The following is a 19,262-nucleotide window of genomic DNA, read 5'->3' as shown; positions in this document are numbered from 1 at the left end:
GGTGGGCTTTGCCTGAGTACAGCAGTCCCGGCTCCTTTGTTTTTAGGATCGTTGGTCAAGTGCAACTTTATAGGAAGACAAGTTTGAATCCATGTTTGTTGATCAGAAAGAGCCCCGCCCCCTTTGCGGAAGTTACCTCTTAAAGCATTTGTTTACTTTATTGCTGGTTAGTTGATTTTAAATATGCTTAGTAGCCACAAGACATGTTTTCCTGTTACAGTCCTCCTGTGTTGGAGGCCGGTGGGGAGTCCATGTTGCTCGAGGATTGGACATCCTAAGATTGACCCAATAAGGAAACCTGGACGTTCTGGTCTGCTCTTAGTCAGTTCAGGGTCCCTCGTTTTGTAAACCGTCACTGTTGAAGTGTTCATGCCTGCCTTAACACAGAGACAACAGTGTTCTGTGCTCAGCAGCCCCGCATCACAGCCTCCGCGTTGTCCCTCCCATTCATCGCCGTCACAATTTTGAGGCAAACATCACAGCAATAGAGTGATTCTCAGTAAGCTGTTTATTTGTGACATCCTAGCAAGAACAGTGTTCCTGCTGGGCGTGGTGGCGCATGCCTTTAATCCCAGCATTCGGGAGGCAGAGGCAGGCGGATCGCTGTGAGTTCGAGGCCAGCCTGGTCTACAAAGTGAGTCCAGGACGGCCAAGGCTACACAGAGAAACCCTGTCTCGAAAAACAAAACAAACAAACAAACAAACAAACAAAAAAGAACAGTGTTCCTGCTTTATGCACAACAAAAGCCTAGGGAATTTTATTTGCATTGGGGAGGGGATTATCTCAGAACTCATAAACCACTTGGCTCTAGCTATTTCCTGTATCAGTATTCCCCCAAATCCTGCGCGCCCCCTGGTGGCCGAGCTGCAATGTGCAGCCCGTCCTGTATTCCCTCTCAGTAGGCTGCAGTGTGTTGCTGTTCTGCTTCTGAGCCTGCAGAATCTGTTTTCTGTGTTTGGGAAGCACATCTCTGTCTGGTAAGAACTTTCCCCAGGACTCCTTGCACCTACTGTGCCATCCTGGAACCTGGGACTGGTCCACAAGACACAACTAACTGCCTGGGTCTTTTGAGGCCCAGTGCTGTCTGGATGTAGGAATCTTACCTTGGCGGAAGCTTGGCATCACCCACATCTGCTGTGCAGGAGTGGCAGGGTCAGTGGCTGCAGCTGTAGCTTCCCAAGTGCCAGCACTGGTGGTGGGTATGCCCAGGTTGGACCACCCTGTGGCATACTTTGGATTGGGAAGGGTGCTTAGTTGCCCACCACTCCCAGCAATTCTGCAAACTGCTTGGTCTTATTGATACATCCACTTTCTCTGAAAAATCTGTGGTTTGCCCTGGGAGCCGAGCACTTGTTCCTCAAGCTTTCAGTCCCACAGGAGTTAGCTAAAGCCTTCCCCACCCTGAGGGGAACACGACTGGCTACAGATCAGTTAGTGTGGGACCAGGGGCTTCCTGTGTGATGGCTCCAGCAAAGGCTGCCCAGTGTGTTTTGAGATCAGGGTTTGCTTTCCTGGCTGTTGTGTTGTTTCCCTGGCTGAGTTCGTCAGACTGGCCTGCAGGTGCCGCTGTTGTTTCTCTTCCTGCAGAGGTAACTCCTACTCAGGGCTGTTTCTCTAGCTGTCTTCTCAGCCTGGACCTGGAAAAGCTCCCCGGGCCTAGGGGAGATGTGACCTTGGCTCTGCTCACTAAGCCTCCGGGCTTTACCCCTGCATCCAGAGAGCAGACCCCTCCTTGGCTGACACTCTCTGCCATCAGCCGGAACTATCAAAACCAGCAACTGGGCCAAGAGCCAGAGCCCAAGCAGCTAGGGCAGGCCCTGTGCTGGGATGTTAGAGACTGCTTGCCTAAGCTCGTGGGAGGCTAAGGGGCACTGCTCTGGTTTCCTTCCAGTTTATGGACAGATACAGCTAGGTGCTGAACAAAGTTTTGAACTTATGCATGAGTGTGTGTATCTGTGCGTGCTTGTGCCATGCCTATGGAGGCCAGGAGAGGGTTCAGATGCCCTGGAGCTGAAGGCATAGGAGACTGTGAGCTGGAAACCAAACTCCAGACCTCTGCAAGAGCAGTTTCCGGGCTGGAGAGATGGCTCAGCAGTTAAGAACATTGCCTGCTCTTCTAAAGGTCCTGTAGTTCAATTCCCAGCAACCACATGGTGACTCACAACCATCTATAATGAGATCTGGTGCCACCTTCTGGCCTGCAGGGGTATATGCATAATAAATAAATCTTTAAAAAAAAAAAGAAAGAAAGAAAAGAGAGCAGTTTCTACTCTTAACCGCAGGGCCATCTCTCCAGCCTCTTGAGGACGACTTTTAGTGTCATGCTTCTTCCTTGTGGCTTAAATCTTTAAGCTATTGTACTTTGAACAGCCAGTGTTTGACCAGTTCTATTCAGCTCCCCCGCCCCCCCGCCATCACTCCCCCCCAACCCGGAGCCCCCGAAATCAGATAGACACCCTCCGTAATCCTAGCTGTCATTTGAGCCCCGTAGGCCTTCTGCATATATCATCTCTGGTTCTCACAAGGATCCCATGTCGCGGTGTCGTCACAGACAGCTAAGGTTCCGTAGGACTAAGTCACCCAGCTGAGGTCGCCAAGCTGGTTGGTGGCCAAACCTTTTGTCATAGTGTCAGCTGTCAACCGGACACAAACCTGGAGTCACCTGAGAAGAGGAGACTGAAGAATTACCTTGGCAGAGAAACCTTGTCTCAAAAAAACCAAAAAAAAAAAAAAAAAAAAGAATTACCTTGGTTGGATTGGTGTGTGTGTGTGTGTGTGTGCGTGCGCGCGCGCGCGCGCGCGCGCGCGCGCGCGTGCTCACTGTCAGGGGTTGCTAACTGCTGTAGGTGGGCCCTCCACCCCACCCCCGCTCACTGTGAGGAGTGCCATGCCTGGGCAGGTGGACTGGGCTTTATAAGAAAGGTAGGTACGCCAGGCAGCACGCAGCGTTCATGGTATCTGCTTTAGCTTCTGCCTCTAGTTTCCTGCCCTGAGTTCCTGCCCTGACCACCCCCAGTGATGGACTGTGGTCTGGAAGAGTGAGACAAAATAATTCCCCAAGTTGCTTTTGGTCAGAATGTTTAATCTTAACCACAGAAAAGCAACCAGGGACACTTGTCTTCAGAGCCTTGTTGGTTAGCGCCACTCTAGAAGTCCTCATCATCTGCCAAGTCTCCTGTTGGCCTTGAAGAAGGATTGTTGCAGACTGTCAAGATGACCCAGACAACACTGACCAGCGTCACACCGTTCCCACACTGCTCCCTTCACTCCACCTGAGTGGGGGAATCGCTATACTTGTATTTGACAGATTGGGGGGTGGCGCATGATGTAGCCATGCCTGCTGACGAAGTATGCACAAAGTATGCCTTTCCAAGCTGGGGACACATTGTGTCACTTTTTCTCTAGGGCTGTTGGTGTGTACCCTTGTTTCACGGAGAGTACTGAGGAGAAAGCTTTCTTTTCAGCTCGCTCTCTTGCTCTGTCACTCAGGCTAACCTGGAACCCAGCATGTAACCCAGGCTGGTCCAAAATCCATTGCAATCCCCCTGCTTTAGCCTACTGAGTGCTAGGGTTGCAGGTGTGAGCCATCTTGCTTGTGTTTTTGCCTTTGCGTTTGGGTATGTGGGAGGAAGACAGGGTCTTTCTATGTAGCTCTAGGTTGGCCTTGAACTTGAGATCCTCTTGCCTCAGCCTCTTGAATATTTGGGATTGTAGGCATGTACCACCTTGATGCTTGGACCTTACATACTTTAAAAAAAACCACTTATTTTTATTCTATGTGTGTGGGGTTCCCCCCCCCCCCACACACACACCGCATGCATGTCTGTGCACCAAATATATGCAGTGCCCGTGAAGGCCAGAAGAGGGCGCCAGAAGCACTGGTAATGGCATTAAGAGCCCTGTCAGCCACCAAATGGGTGCAAAATCCAGATTCCTGGAAGAGCAGCCAGTGCTGCTCCATCTCTCTAGCACCTCACCCTTCTTACTTTTTAATAGAAATATAGAAAAACATCCAGAATGATGCTTAAAATAAAATCTTCCTGTATTTTGGATATTGAGTGTTCTCCCCAGGTCAGAGGTTTGGTCTCTAGGCTTGATGCTTTTGGGACGTGGGGAATCTTTAAGAAGTGGGATCTAATGTCCCCTCAAAGGGGATTGCAGGTCCTTTGTCCACTCCTTGCTTGCCTTTTGCTTTCTGGCCATGAGGCGAGTGCTTTTTTTCCTGCTATATGCTGCCACTGTGCTATGCTCCCACTGGGTGTGCTTCCACTGTGCTATGCTCCCACTGCCGTATGCTCCCACTGTGCTGTGCTCCCACTGCCGTATGCTCCCACTGTGCTGTGCTCCCACTGGTGCGCTCCCATTTGTGGTGTGCTCCCACTGTGATGTACTGCCACTGTGATGTGCCCCCACTGTAGTGTGCCCCCACTGTGGTGTGCTCCCACTGTGGTGTACTCTCACTGTGGTGTGCTCTCACTGTGGTGTGCTCCCACTGTGGTGGTTCCCACTGTGGTATGCTCCCATTGTGATGTTCTCCCACTGTGCTGTGCTCCTACTATGCTGTGCTCACACTGTGCTGTGCTTCCACTGTGCTGTGTTCCCACTGTGGTGTGTTCCCACTGTGATGTGCTCCCACTGTGATGTGTTCCCACTGTGATGTACTCCCATTGTGATGTACTCCCACTGTGGTGTGCTGCCTCACTGCAGGCCCAAAGCAAAATGGGTTCAACCAATCACCCAAACTGGTGTGGGGGAAAGCAGCCCCTTTCTCTTTATAAGTTGATTGCTTCAGGTAATTTGTTATAGTCCCAGGAAGCAAGTGAACACACATTTTAAAACAGCTTTTCAGCCGGGCGTGGTGGCGCACGCCTTTAATCCGAGCACTTGGGAGGCAGAGGCAGGTGGATTGATGTGAGTTTGAGGCCAGCCTGGTCTACAAAGCGAGTCCAGGACAGTCAAGGCTACACAGAGAAACCCTGTCTCGAAAAACCAAAACAAACAAACAAACAAAAAACAGCTTTTCACAGATACCACATGTCCTCCTTGGGACAGTCTGTGATCTGTCTGGTGTCTGGGAAAGGGTCCCATGAACTCTGCCTCACACAAAATGACCCAGCTGACACTTTGAAAATACTGTCGTGCACTCAGGTTATATAATGACAAAGTGACTACATAAAGGATGCACAGGGAAGCCTCGTGGGCCTTTAACATTTGTTGCTGAGTGTCTCACCCAGATCCGCCTTCAACCCCTGTCCCAAACTCCTCTTGGGTGTGAGATGGCCGAGTTCCTGCCCGTATGCATAGATCTGGAAGGGGACTCTGTGAGCTTTGTGACCCCATCCCTCATGTTGGAGGGAGTAGTATTCAGATCTTGGGCCTGCTCAGGCAGAGGATAGTATGTGTGTGTGCGTGCGCGTGTGCGTGAGAGAGAGAGAGAGAGAGAGAGAGAGAGAGAGAGAGAGAGAGAGAGAGCGCTACTTGAAGCAGCAGAAATTCAGCCCTGGCAAAAGGAGGAAGCAAGAAGGAAGGAAGGAGAAAAAGGAAAAAAGGAAGCAGGGGCAGGGGTATTGAGGAAGCAGGGGATAGACCCTGTCAGTGACAGCCATGACAGGTTGCACAGAGGCTGGAGTCTACACACGTGCCCAGCGGGATTCAAACATTTGGTGTTTGCTTTTGGCTCAAGATGCCAATGGGATTAATGCTCGCTGTCTTGACATCTTATCTTTATGACAGTGTTTATCAGCCTGTGTCTGGAGGAGATATTTGTGCTAGAAGGGGCCAGTGTTTGACTTGCTTGTTTGCAGATACCTGAGAGATTACCATCCACTAACAGCCAGGCAAGCCTCGTTTCTGGTGAAGGAGCCTGCATGTCTGGGCCTCCCCAAGTCCTCAGTGCTCCACAGTAGCGGGCCATTGTGAAGTTCACAGTCCACGCTTTGTGTTGGCTGCGCAGGGCTCCTGCCATGTGGACTAGCAGTACGCCGCATGCTGCAGGGAGCACTGACGTCCTCCTGTACCTTCCTCCCCAGCCTTACTTCCCAGCACTAAGAAGAGAACATTTGGGAATGGCCTCAGAGTCCTACCACTAAATTTATCAACTTGTAGTTGTCTTTTTGGAGATAGGGCTGTCCCGGCCCACAGGACAAATCGAACCAGGGTTCACCTGAGAGAGGGGGTTGTGGATTGAAAGTGGGGACAGAGACGTGAGAGAATTGAGTCAAGTCTGGAAATTTCTGATCAAGACTTTACTGTGGAGGAATAAGGCTATGGATAGCGAGGACAATAGGCTCAATTCTAATTCCACTTTCCCTAGCCCCCAGGAAAGAATACAATCACCTGAATAGCTCCCTGTAAGAACTTCCTTAATCCTCTGGGTAGCTCCCTGTGAGGACTTCCCTATTTCTTTCAAAGGTAAATAACCCAAAGATAGCCTAGAACTCAAGACCTCCTTCAGCAAGGGTCAACAACTCGAAGGTCACAGCGCGCAACCTAAGTAGGGGATTTCTTTCTTTCTTTCTTTTTTAAAAAAATTTTATTTAATTTTAATTTATGTGCATTGGTGTAGGGGTGTCATATTTTGGAGTTACAGACAGTTGTGGGCTGCCGTGTGGGTGCTGGGATTTGAACCCAGGGCCTTTGGAAGAGCAGGCAGTGCTCTTAACCACTGAGCCATCTCTCCAGCCCCAAGCAGGGGATTTCTAACGTGGCAGAATTTAGCATGGCTCCCCACACAGGTCCTCATGTAGTCCGAGCTAAACCACCAGTTTACTATGTAGCCAAGGATGACCTTGAACGTCTCATCCTCTTGCCTCTACTTCTAGTGCACTGGGACTGTAGGCATGTACCACCAACTACTTTTATGTCGTGCCAAGGATTGAACCAAGGACCTGGAGGCTCCTGTGGTCTCTGGCACAGCCACAGCCATAGCCACAGCCACATAAACCCAGCAATAGCAGTAGATGCTTGCCTGGGAGTGCCCATGTTCCAGAAGATAGAACCAAGCAGAGAGCCAGTGTTCACCCAGCGGCCCGGGCTCACTGACCTGCTCTGTTTCATCTCCACACTCACCACTGTGAGTCAAGCCACCGGCCTTGCAGCAGAACTCAGCTACCTTGCAATCCCTCCAGTTTCTACTCCAAGCCTCCTGTAGTTGCTGCTCTTCATTGCAAAAGCCAGCCAGATCTTGTCTGCTCACTGCTTTGAAGGGCTAAGGCCTTGAAAATAGCTGCTGCTTGAAACCGACCATCCTTTCGTTTTGGCCAGAGGCTACCTGGTGAAGACCTTCACAGCCCTACACCCCCCCCTCATGCAGCCTCCCCCTCCCCCTTCCTCCCTCCATCACCCCCAGCCTCCCTGGTCTTCTTTGGTTCTGTAACCTGAGACCCAGCCCCTCCTTCCTAAGACCTTAATTCTTTTTTTTTTTTTCTTTTTCTTTCTTTCTTTCTTTTCTTTTCTTTTCTTTTTTTTTTTTAAGATTTATTTATGTGTACAGTGTTCTGTACTGCATGTACACCTGCAGGCCATAAGAGGGCATCATGTCACATTACAGATGGTTGTGAGCAACCATGGGGTGTCTGGGAATTGAACTCAGAACCTCTGGAAGAACAGACAGTGCTCTTAACCTCTGAGCCATCTCTCCAGCCCAAGTCCTTAATTCTTGTTCCTTTTGCCAGATCATCCTAGGCTGGGAAGCCAGCCTGGGCCACTGCAGGGGAAATAACAAATAACAAAGACATGTTGACCAAGCCTTGCCGGATGAACAGTCTTTCTCCTCTGCTCCTCACTTCCACCAGTGCTCAGAGCTAGATCACGCTTCTTATTTTGTGGAGGAGGCAATTGTGTCAGGGAGGTTTCTAATTTGCTCCAAATCATGAGGACATAGCGGAGCTGATGTGGAAGTCGGCTTCCTGCCCCTGGAACCAGAGCCCTAGCCACCTCTCTTTGCTGCCTGTATGTTCATTGTATTGTTTGTCACTGCACTCAAATTATAAGGTCATTTATTTGTGTATTTTATACATATACACACATGCATTTATATACATACTGTATGTGTGTGTGTGTGTGTGTGTGTGTGTGTGTGTGTGTGTGTGTGTGACAATGTACAGGTGGAAGTCAGAGGACCAGATACAGGAGTCGGTTCTCTCTTTCCACCTTGTGGTGTCCTGAGCTCAAACTCAGATTGTCAGGCAACAAACACCTTCACCTGAACCATCTCACAGGTCAATTTGTATATTTTGAATCAAATATCTCCCACTACAGGAACAGAGAGCTGCACTGTCTTTTTGCCTTCCTGACTTCCTATATTCCAGAACAGCTTTCACACAGACGTGCAGTATTTGTGGAATACATGAGGAATTTAACGTAAGTAATTTTGGCATGTTAAAACATATATCTATGAAAATAGGCACATCGATTCTCACTCTAATTTTAAAGGAGAGAAAATTCATGTTGAGTTCATTTCTATTGCTTTTATAAACATGATCCTTGGTGTTTTGCCTACATGTATGTCTGTGTACATGTATGTCCTGGAACTGAGTTGCCCACAGGAGTGAACTGCCATATGGATGCTGGGAATTGAACCTGGGTCCTCTGGCAGAGCAGCCTGGGCTCGTAACACTGAGCCATCTCTCCAGCCCCAAACATAGTTTGTTGTTATAATATTTAGGGATGGGCTTTATTATGCCACTTTCATACACAGAGACAATCCACTTCGATCATATTCATCTTCCATTACCCTCCCTCCCTTTTTTTTTTCCCCAACTAGCATCCCTCCCCCATCTGGGGACCCAGTGAATTTAATTCAGATTGCTTTCAGGAACACGAGTAAGGAATTATTTAGGGGAGCATGGGCAACTTACTAGTGGCAACACCACTGAGGGATCCGTCTCTCCTTTCCCCAGCAACTGTTAACAGCCTAAGGAGTGCAGGAGGAGGCGGGGCTGCGTGACTCCTCCCAGATTTGTAGATCCAATCTTGTGTGCATCTTGCACAAGTAATCACGACAGCTGTGAGTTCCTGAGTGTGTGGACAGTGCTGTGTAGGATGGCTGTGTGTTCCTGAGTGTGTGGGCAGTGCCGTGCAGGATGTCTGTGAGTTCCTGAGTGTGTGGGCAGTGCCGTGCATGGTAGCTGTGAGTTCCTGAGTGTTCAGATAGTGCCGTGCAGGACAGCTGTGAATTGCTGAGTGTGCAGACAGTACCATGCAAGACGGCTGTGAGTTCCTGAGTGTGTGGACAGTGCCATGCAGGATGGCTGTGAGTTCCTGAGTGTGTGGACAGTGCCGTGCTCGGGAGACAGTGTTTTCCCACTCTCCATGGTCGGGCTCTTACATTCTTTCTTCTGGTCTTCCATGACTTCCGGTAAGCCTTGGAAATGGAGGTATAGAGACACATTTAAGGTTGAGCATTCAGCAGTCGAGGGCCTCTTGAGTTACTGCCAGCCATATCAGAAGCAAGCACCTCAGAGCAGAGCCGACAGCAGCACTAACGGATGGACACACACATAATTACTCAGAGGGCAATTTGACAGGCCAATCATGTCCACTTAGCAGAACAACAGCTGTAGCTGTCCACTAGGGCCTATGTCCTCCTAATTCTGACTAGGTCTACAGTACCCCGAGTTCATTTGTATTCACATCTACCATTGGTGTCCTCACCCCAAAGTGGGATGCTCTTCTGAAATTTGGAAGACACCTTTACATGGGAACCTTCTGGTCTTTTGTCTGGAAGTGTCTGGGCTGTATACAGGTCTGTTTACATATTTATACTCCACAGTAGCTATCCTAAATATGGTAATTTGAATGATAAATGCCGGTCGTGGTTTCAGTCATTTGAATACTTGATCCACGCGCCTGTAATCCCAGGACTCGGAAGGCAGAGGCAGACGGATCTCTGTGAGTTCGAGGCCAGCCTGGTCTACTAAGGGAGTCCACCCCCTCTCCCCCCAAAAAACCTTGGTTCCCAGTTGGTGGCACTGTCTGGGGAGGCGTATGAGGTATATGGCCTTGCTGGAAGAAGTGTATCAGTGGGGGTGGCCTTGGAGGTTTCAAAGCCTCATGCCGTTTCCAGTGTGTTCTCTCTTTGCTTTGTGCTTGTGGTGCAAGAATGTGACCCCTCAGCAGCTGTTCCTGCAGCCATGCCTTCTGTCTGTCCACATGGCTATCTGGGAGCTGAGAACCACACTCAGCCTTGCCACTGGAGGTTCTTTTATAAATTGAACGTCGAGGAACTGCAGCCATTTGACTTAATCATTGAAGTGTCTGGGCATCTAAACAAATTCATTGACTGGGGCTAGAGAGATAGCATTGACTACTCTTCCGGAGGATGAAGTTTCATTCTCAGCACACGCATAGGCACCCCCAACTGTAATTCCAGTTCTAGGGAACTCCTGCCCTCTCATGGCCTCCTGAGGCACCAGAGGTGCACAGGTGCACATACATACACACAGACAAACATTTATACCCATAAAGTAAAAACATGAATTTCATTGTTAAGTGTGTATGCAAGCTGCCATGGTGTGCACGTGGAGGCCAGAGGCCAACCTTGTGGAGCTGGTTCATTCTTTCAGTTTTAACATGGCCCCCGGGGATCGCACTCAGGCCATCACCTTGCACAGCAAATGTTGACCCGCTGAGCCATCTCACCACCCTCTTGCCTTCCCTTTCTGTTCATACGTTTTGGTACAGATGGAGGCAGCAGTGTCCAACATTTGAGCACTCAGGCACTGAGGTTCATTTTCCTGAGGGAGATGCAAAGCAAGATTATGAGCCCTTGGGTGCTGCCCACTTCAAGTGTCATGCCAGTGGCTAGAAACCCCATCCTCAATCCCTGTTGTAGTCTGCAGAGGTCCAGGTTATTTTCTGAATACACTTTTGCGTTTGGAACACTGTCACATTGGAAAGCCCCAAGGACCTATCACCTGTGCTTTTCTCTTGCTCTAAGTATTATTGTTGTTGTTATTATTATTGTCATTATTATTGTGTGTGTGTGTGTGTGCATGTGTAAACTTGTGTATACATCTATGTGTGACCACTCACTCATGAGTTCATGTATGGAGGTCAGGGGTCAACATCAAGTGTCTTCCTCAGTCGCTCTCCGCCTTATTTTTTGAGACAGGGCCTTTCACCGAACCTGGTGGACATCACTAATTCACCTGGCCTGGCTGAGCTGTGAACCCTTGGGATCCCTGCCTATCTCCAGTCTCAGTACTGGCCTTACACACACACACACACACACACACACACACACACACACTGTGGCCTGCTTCTGGACGGGCTCTGGAGACTCAAACCCAGGTCCTCATGTTTGCAGAGCAAGCACTGCACACATGCCACCATCTCCCTATCCCCCAAGTGTTGATTTTCAATTGATCTTGTGAATTTAATTATCTTATCGTCTGCAGTGCTGGTGACTAAACCCAGGACCTCATGCATGCTGGGTAAATGCTCTTCATTCACCAGGCTGTACCCTCAGCCTCTCTTGCTGGTGTTGCGCCTGTCATTCTAACAGAGCAGTGAGGAATGTTCTATGTGTTCTGCATGTACCTCTCCCTCTTGCCACATTCAATATGCAATGTCCTGTACCCCCAAGGCTGCTTCACCATCTCCCCTGCCCTCTGGTTTCAGTTGGGGCCAGCAAAAGGAGATCAAAGGAGCCACTGTGACTCTGGTGGCAATTAGGCCGAATCACTTCCTCATGGTTTCTCTCAGTGGCCTCTCGTGACATCATTCCCTGCTTTCTGCCTTGCCTCAGGTTTGGCTAAGATGCCTGCCTTGACCTTGTGACCAGGCCCATCCCTTGCTGACTTCCTTACCACCGCCTATTCCTCTGCACATGGTCCCTTTATGGCACTTCTCTTGAGTGCACCATCTGTTTCTGCTGGACCCGTGAGTGATACAGGAGATGGCAGACCCAGCACAAGGTGCTTCTCCTTTGCCTCAGCACCAAGCCCTAGGCTGGGCATAAGCCTGCCATGGAGGAGATGAAAAGGGCCTAGAGAGAGCTGGGCGTGGTGGCGCGCGCCTTTAATCCCAGCACTCGGGAGGCAGAGGCAGGTGGATCGCTGTGAGTTCAAGCCTGGTCTACAAAGTGAGTTCAGGACAGCCAAGGCTACACAGAGAAACTCTGTCTCGAAAAACAAAACAAACAAACAAAAAAGAAAGAAAGAAAGAAAAAGAAAAGGGTCTGGAGAGATGGCTCCGTGGCTAAATGCACTTGTGGGTCTTCCTGAGGACCTGGGTTCAGTTCCCGGCACCCACGTGGTGCTCACAACTACCTATATGCTGTTCCAGGAGATTTGATAACCCTCTCCTGGCCTCTTCAGGCTCGAGGCATGCACATTTGTGTACATACACACAAGCAAAACACTGACACACACAAAGTAAGTTAAAAGGAAAAAGCAAGGCAGTCTGGCTTTATCTTGTTTAATTAAAGGTGCTATGACGTTCATCTCGGGTCTGGCTACCCGAGAGACTGTGGAGGGAAGAGCAGGTGAGCCCAGAAATTTTTTTTTAAAAAGATTTATTTATTTATTATGTACACAGTGTTCTTTCTGCATGTACAGAGGGCACCAGATCTCATCACAGATGGTTGTGAGCCACCACGTGGTTGCTGGGAATTGAACTCAGGACCTTTGGAAGAGCAGCCAGTGCTCTTAACCGCTGAGCCATCTCTCCAGCCTGAGCCCAGAAATTTAACATCAACTTGGGCAACATAGTGAGACCCTGCTTCAGAATCAGCCATTATAAAGATGGTGAAGGGGAGTGGGGGGAGCTGGAGAGATGGCTCGGTGGTTAAGAGCGCCACCTGCTCTTCCAAAGGTCCTGAGTTCAAGTCCCACCAACCACATCTCGGTTCACGACCATCTGTAATGTGATGTGATTCTATCTTCTGGCCTGCGGGTGTGCATGCAGGCAGAACACTGTATACATAATAATAAATAAATCTTTAAAAAAAAAAAAAAGATGGTGAAGGGAATGTAGTATTTACTGGGTGCTTCTGTGACAGACTTTTAAAATTCCTTCCTTCCTTCCTTCCTTCCTTCCTTCCTTCCTTCCTGTTCCAAGACAGGGTTTTTCTGTGTAGCTCTGGCTACCCTGGAACGTCCTGGAACTTGCGCTGTAGATTGGCCTGGCCCCCAACTCACAGATCTGCCTGCCTCTGCCTCCTGAGTGCTGGGATTAAAGGCGTGTGCCACCACTGCCCTTCTGTTTTTCTTTGGTCTGATCTTTATAAAATTCTGTGACACACGGGTTGTCCCCCGTTTTCCAGATACGGAGGCGCAGCTGTGGAAGGCACTAAGCTAAGGTCACACACCCTGTAGGTGGAAGCACAAGGTGGCAGGTGGTGAGGAGCCTGGGTGGGATGTCACAGGGTACGCTGTGCCTCAGCTTTCCCATTTATAGAATGGGAGAGACAGAAGGCTCTTTTGAGAATTGAGTTAGGTAAGGCATGTAAAGTGCTGAGTGCAGGGTTAAGATTTAGTTGGTTGTGTGTATGAGAGCTTTGCCTGTGTGTATGCAAGCATAAGCACCACATGCATGCCTGGTGTACACAGGAGCGAGCTGCCCATGGTGCTGGGGACCAAACTGTGGTCCTCTTTATGACTACTGTGCCATCTCTCTAGCATCTGTCTTATTTAATAAAGTTATTTGGTTTTTGTTTGTTTGTTTGTTTGTTTTAGAGACAAGGTTTCTCTGTGTAGCCTTGGCTGTCCTAGACTTGCTTTGTAGACCAGGCTGGCCTCAAACTCACAGTGATCTGCCGGCTTTTGCTTCCTGAGTGCTGTGATAAAAGGCATGTGCCGCCATGCCCGGCTACTTTGTAAAATTTTTTTTGCTTGAGTCAGATCTCACTGTGGTCTTGGGTGGCCTGGGACTTACCATGTATCCCAGGCTGCCCTCCAGCTCATAGAGATCTTTCTGCCTCTGTCTCCCTGAGTGCTGGGACTAAAGGGATATGCCACCATACCTGCACTACTTTTTTTGAGACAGGGTCTTGCTAACTTGCCCAGGCTGGTTTTGTACTTGTTGTGTAGCCAGGGAGGGCTTGGATTTCTGATCCTTCTGCCTTAGCCTTCGGAGTAGCTGGGATCACAGGGCTATCTATGCCACTGGGCCCAGAGTCTAATTGATAATTAAGACTACTCCGCAACTGCTAATTGGTTTGGATTTGATTGAAAGGAAAAGGAGAAGATTTAAAAATTGTTTATTGGACCAATTTCCAAACTCTTAGCATTGCTCAGTAATTTGCTTGTTACCAAGTCCCCGGCTGATGTTCTGGTACTTGTAGATCAAGCCTCTCCTTGCCTGCTCTTCAGTGAGCGAGCTGTGCTGTTTAACTTGTCTGGAGCCACAGAAGCCCCGAGGACCAAACACGATCTGAAAGTGTCAGCCCATTTTCAAGGTTTTTCTCTGTCCTCCCCTCCTTGTCCACTTTCTCTCTCTCCTTGCTTTCTCTCTCCCCATTTTCCTTCCATTCATAGGCTTTTCATGGGCAGAGTTTTTGAACAAACGACAGAATTCTAGCGCCCATCTCTGGTTCAGGCTTTCAGGGATGGAAGGTTAGTTACACGTGGTGAGATTCTGACCCATTTTCTTTAGGAGGTAAGATCTCTTCTGGAGCCTAATGGAGCAGGGGAGTGTTTCCAAGGCAGCCATGATAAACAGACTTCAGTTCGAGTTCCTTTGATGGAGAGTGTGATTTCCTTGGAAAACACCTTATAAACAGTACATTTGGAAATGTTTAAAAGTTAAGTCAAAAAAAAAAAAAAAGCGAGAGAGAGATGTTTGCCCCCCCCCCCTTTTTTTTTAAGTACTAGTGCAGTACAGTTACTTTACCAGCAAACATGGTGGTCAGTGTATCTGAAAGCTAAACTGACAATGACAGGAGCCTAGGAAGGACGGAAAGGTGACTTCACGTTCTCCGTTTTAAAGCTGGCAGTGCAGGGATGTCAGATCAGTAAGAAAAGCGGTGTCAAAAATCTTCAGAACATATAAGAACAACCAACTGTAAGAGCAGAAAAAGTCTGAGAAGGGACGCATGTATAGAAACCACCAGTTAGGTAGTGAAGCTGTTTCTGCAGCCTGGGCTGCTAAAGGCGTCTCTTGGGCAGCCTGGACCTCCTCGCATCCACAGGGCGCGGGAGATGGAGGGAGGCCCCATTCAACCTTTAAACACAGGCGGTGAGCCCAACGGTAGCACCTTCTCCACCACCTTCAGAAAAGACACAAAGCGATGTCTGCAGCACTCAAAACGCGGAAAGGGGTATGCAGTGTGTGTGTGTGTGTGTGTGTGTGTGTGTGTGTGTGTGTGTTCTCCCTTTGTCAGAAGCTGCTGCTATTTCTTGGTGACAGCCAGAGAGGGACAGATGGATTAGAAGTGGTGAGGCTGTGAGGGAGAGAGGGCCTCTCTGGCTGTCAGCACACTCTCCGCTGGTGGTTTGACATGTGAGCTCTAGGCTGTTACTGCTGCCTGCCATACCTTCTCCCTGCTATCATGGACTCTAACCCTATGCAGCTGTAAGCCCCAACTAAACACTTCCTTCTATAAGCTGCCTTGGTTTTTTTTTTTTTTTTTCCTATCTCGGCAACAGAAAAGTCCCTTTGACACTTGTGGAACTGCCCTTTTGGGAGAGAGGAAGCCTCAGGCTTATTCCCGGTGCTGGAGTGTCTCAGCGTCCCCAAGGTGCTCGACCTTAGATTTGTATGAGGGACACGGGGTGCCTGTGATGCTGCCCTACTTTGCTTGTCTTGCTGTGAAAAATACCATGACCAAAAGCAACTTGCGGAGGGAAGGGTTCATTTGACTTATACCAAGTTACAGTTCATTATGAAAGGCGGCTGAAGCAGACACTCAAATCAGGGGAGACCATGGGCGATCAGTTTACCAGCTTGCTTGCTCCTTTTGGCTCACTTTCTGAGATAGCCCAGAACCACCTGCCCAGAGATGGCACTGCCCACAGTGGGCTGCACCATCCCATGTCATTTACTGATGAAGAAAAAGGCCCCAAAGACACACCCACAGGCCAACCTGATGAAAGCAACTCCTCACTTGAGGTACCGTCTTCCAAGGTGTGTCTAGGTTTGTGTCAAGTTTGCTGCATTTGTTGGGGACCCACTTAAGATTGTTTTCAGTGATTTTCCTGAAATTTTCCTGCTGTTCGCTATATGTGAGCTTTATAGCTGGTTGAATACAGAGTCATCAGCCAGGCTTTGGCAACTCTATATATTTTGCTTTTAAGTAAATGACTCTAATATTTTGTTTATCTCTGTTCACAACACTTTTAGACTTTAGTTGAGGTGACCTGTTTGTAGCAGGGACAGTCAGGTGTAGTTCAATACAGAAATCCTAGGTGGAAAATTGGACTTATTCTTGTATTTCTCCCCATCGCAGGATTATTGAATATTCCTAGATTTCTGTGTGTATGTGTGTGTACGTGTGTGTACATGTTTGTGTGTATGTGGGGTACACACACCATGGCACATGTACAGAGTTCAATGGGCAACCTTGGGTGTTGGTTCTCACCTTCTGCATTGTTTGAGGCAGCATCTCCTTCACTGCTGTGTACACCAGGCTAGCCTGCCAGAAGCTTCTAGGCATTCTCTTGTTTCCACCTCCCATCTCACTGCAGGAATGCCGTAGGTGAGCGCTCCTGTGTCCAGCTTTACCTGGGTTCTGGGCATATGGGCACAGGGCTTCTTGCTTGTACAGCAAGCACTCTGCCCACGGAGCCATCACCTCAGCCCAAACTGTCCGAGATTCTAAATGTGCCACTGATTTTTCTCCCTTCACTGAAAGCCATGGGGGAAGTGTCTGTACTGAAGGTCCCACCTAACCGATATACAAGGTATATGTGTCTACCTTTGTACATGTGTGCACCACACTTGCCTCCCACATCTAGCATGCATACACCATATGTCTGGCAAATATACACATAGTGAATGTGCCCGTCACACGCATCTATGTACATCCTGTGTAACAGCCATGTGCAGGAGTGTGACTTGTACATATGTGTACATGTCACAAATAGGAGTAAGAACAGAGATGGAAGACCCTGTGTACACTGTCCCCTGCAACAGCTTAAGCATTGATCATGGTGTATGAGGCTATTTGGATGGACTATCACTGTTGAAATGTATACTTTTGAGACGACATCAGCTTCCTTAGCAACGAACTTAATTCCTTTACGTGGAAGCAGGGTATCCACCCCAGCCACCCATAAGGCACAGGGGTCACTGATCAGGATTGGCATGGCCAGTCCCCTGCTGTCGCTGATGTGATGGCCAGTCAGTTTAGCCAGCTAATTGTGAATTTTCCTCCTGTGACACTAGCAATTGCCCTCTGGGGCCCCTGCCCTGGCCCTTTCTTCTTTGTAGGGAGCTGTGTACAGGGCGAGCAAGGTCTTCTTTGGTAGACCTGCCTCTGGGCCGGCCTCTCTGTTACTTTATTTTGGTTTTTCAAGACAGGGTTTCTCTGTGTAGCCCTGGATGTCCTGGACCCGCTTTGTAGACCAGGCTGGCCTTGAACTCACAGTGATCCACCTGCCTCTGCTGGGATTAAGGGCTTGCGCCACCATGCCTGGCTGCTCTCTGTTACTTTCTTCGGTGGTTTCTGCTGCCAAGGGACCTTCTCTATTGCCTAGGCAACTGGGGCCCCTGCCACTGCATAACAGGGGTGGGCCAGGCCGTGGCATGGCAGTTCTGATGCCTTTGTGATTCAGAATACTCCTCCACCATATTTATTTATTTATTTATTTATTTATTTATTTATTTATTATCTTTCTTATGTGTTTGGGTATTTCACTTGCATGTATGTCTGTGCACTACACATGTGCCTGGTGCTCACAGAGGCCAGAAGAGGGCATCAGAGCCTCTGGAGTAACAGATGTTTGAGCTACCATGCTTGGAATAGCAGCAAATGTTCTTGACCTCTGAGCCATGCATGTGTCCAGTCCCTTGTAGGCCAGACTGTTGTATCTCTAAACCGGGACAGTTCCTTTTTTGCTTCTGGTTCTGGTGGCAGCAGGAATGGAAGTTCCTACTGGGTACTAGTATCCCAGCAAAGAGGACTGGTCCTCCCACTCCCGACCTGTGCCAGGGAAGAGATAGACGCAAGATGAAGCCTGCCCCCATCCACGCGTCAGCTCTGTACCCATGCCCTGGAAGCTAAGCCTGTGCTTTCGGTCCCTTCCTGCTTCCTGTCTCTGTCCAACAGGAGGCAGGTGCCTACTGGAGCTGGGATCCAACCCAAGCCTTTCACTTTAATGACATTTCACTCACGTCTGTCTTAGGAGAATCAATAATGCTTTACGGTGGGTTCGGCTAGGGCTTGGTTAATATTTAGCCCTGTTTTCAGGCATAGTTCAGATATGAACAGCCTGAGACATCGCTGGGAGAGTGAGTAGGTCACCCGCTAGTGTTCAACCCCTCTGAGTGCAGGAAGGGCGGGCAGCCTTGGAATGGCTGTGGGGGATTCTTTGTCTTTGGGGCAGTATTCTCAGCCCAGTGGTTGCTGACTCGGATAGGTAATGACAGAAAAGATTGTCCTCTTTAAGTAGGATTCCGTCCTTTCATGAGCTGCTAGAAAAAAACAACAAGAAACGAGGAGACTCTGCCAATGGGATTATTCCCAGGAATTTACACACAGAAGGAAAACAAACTCTTAAGTCAAGATTTGCTTTTTGCCAGGGAATTCATTACTTTGAAGCTGGCAAAAATGTGGATGAGACAAGTGACTGACCCTAAGTCAGTGCTTATAAGCTTGTCAGCATGTACACTTCAGAAGCTGTAATCAAATTTCCCAACCACACACCCCAACTGCTTGGATCCACCTGCCATATTTTCTCAGTGAGGCAGGACACCTTGCCTCTCACCCATTGCGACTTCCCTTCATTGGACAGCCAGCACTGGAGCTGGTCGGGGAGGGGGCACGGATGTCAGCTGCCATTGCCTCTACACCCACCTTAGTGTTCCTACTGCACAGCTCGTCACGGGAAGCGGGAGCCAAAACCTTCCAGCAAGTAGCACTATGGAGAGGAGGTCGGATCCGTGTGTGCAAACAGGCTCATGTCTGATGGTCCACAGAGTCCCACCTGCCTGCCATCTCACCTCCTCTGCACATCACTGGAGCATGTTCTAAGCTAAGGCACGGACCTCATGCAGAATTCAACTCCACAGCCAAGATGGCTCAGCTCTCTGCAAATGAAACCAAAGCCGCTATGTTCCAGCATCCTAGTGCTGCAGCGTTGCCTGTGCCTCTCCTGCT

At 49.1% G+C, this 19,262-nt stretch overlaps 1 protein-coding gene across 1 annotated transcript in view; it reads left to right on the top strand.

The window, feature by feature from the left end:
- Slc39a11 (solute carrier family 39 member 11) overlaps nucleotides 1–19,262 on the top strand; it is a 407,103-nt gene that overhangs the window by 1,089 nt on the left and 386,752 nt on the right. The window lies entirely within an intron of this gene.

The sequence above is a fragment of the Acomys russatus genome, chromosome 16, assembly GCF_903995435.1.
Source record: "Acomys russatus chromosome 16, mAcoRus1.1, whole genome shotgun sequence".
NCBI classification, from domain to species: Eukaryota; Metazoa; Chordata; class Mammalia; order Rodentia; family Muridae; genus Acomys; species Acomys russatus.
The sequence above is the reverse complement of the archived record's forward strand: the minus strand, read 5'-3'. Positions and strand labels throughout refer to the sequence as shown.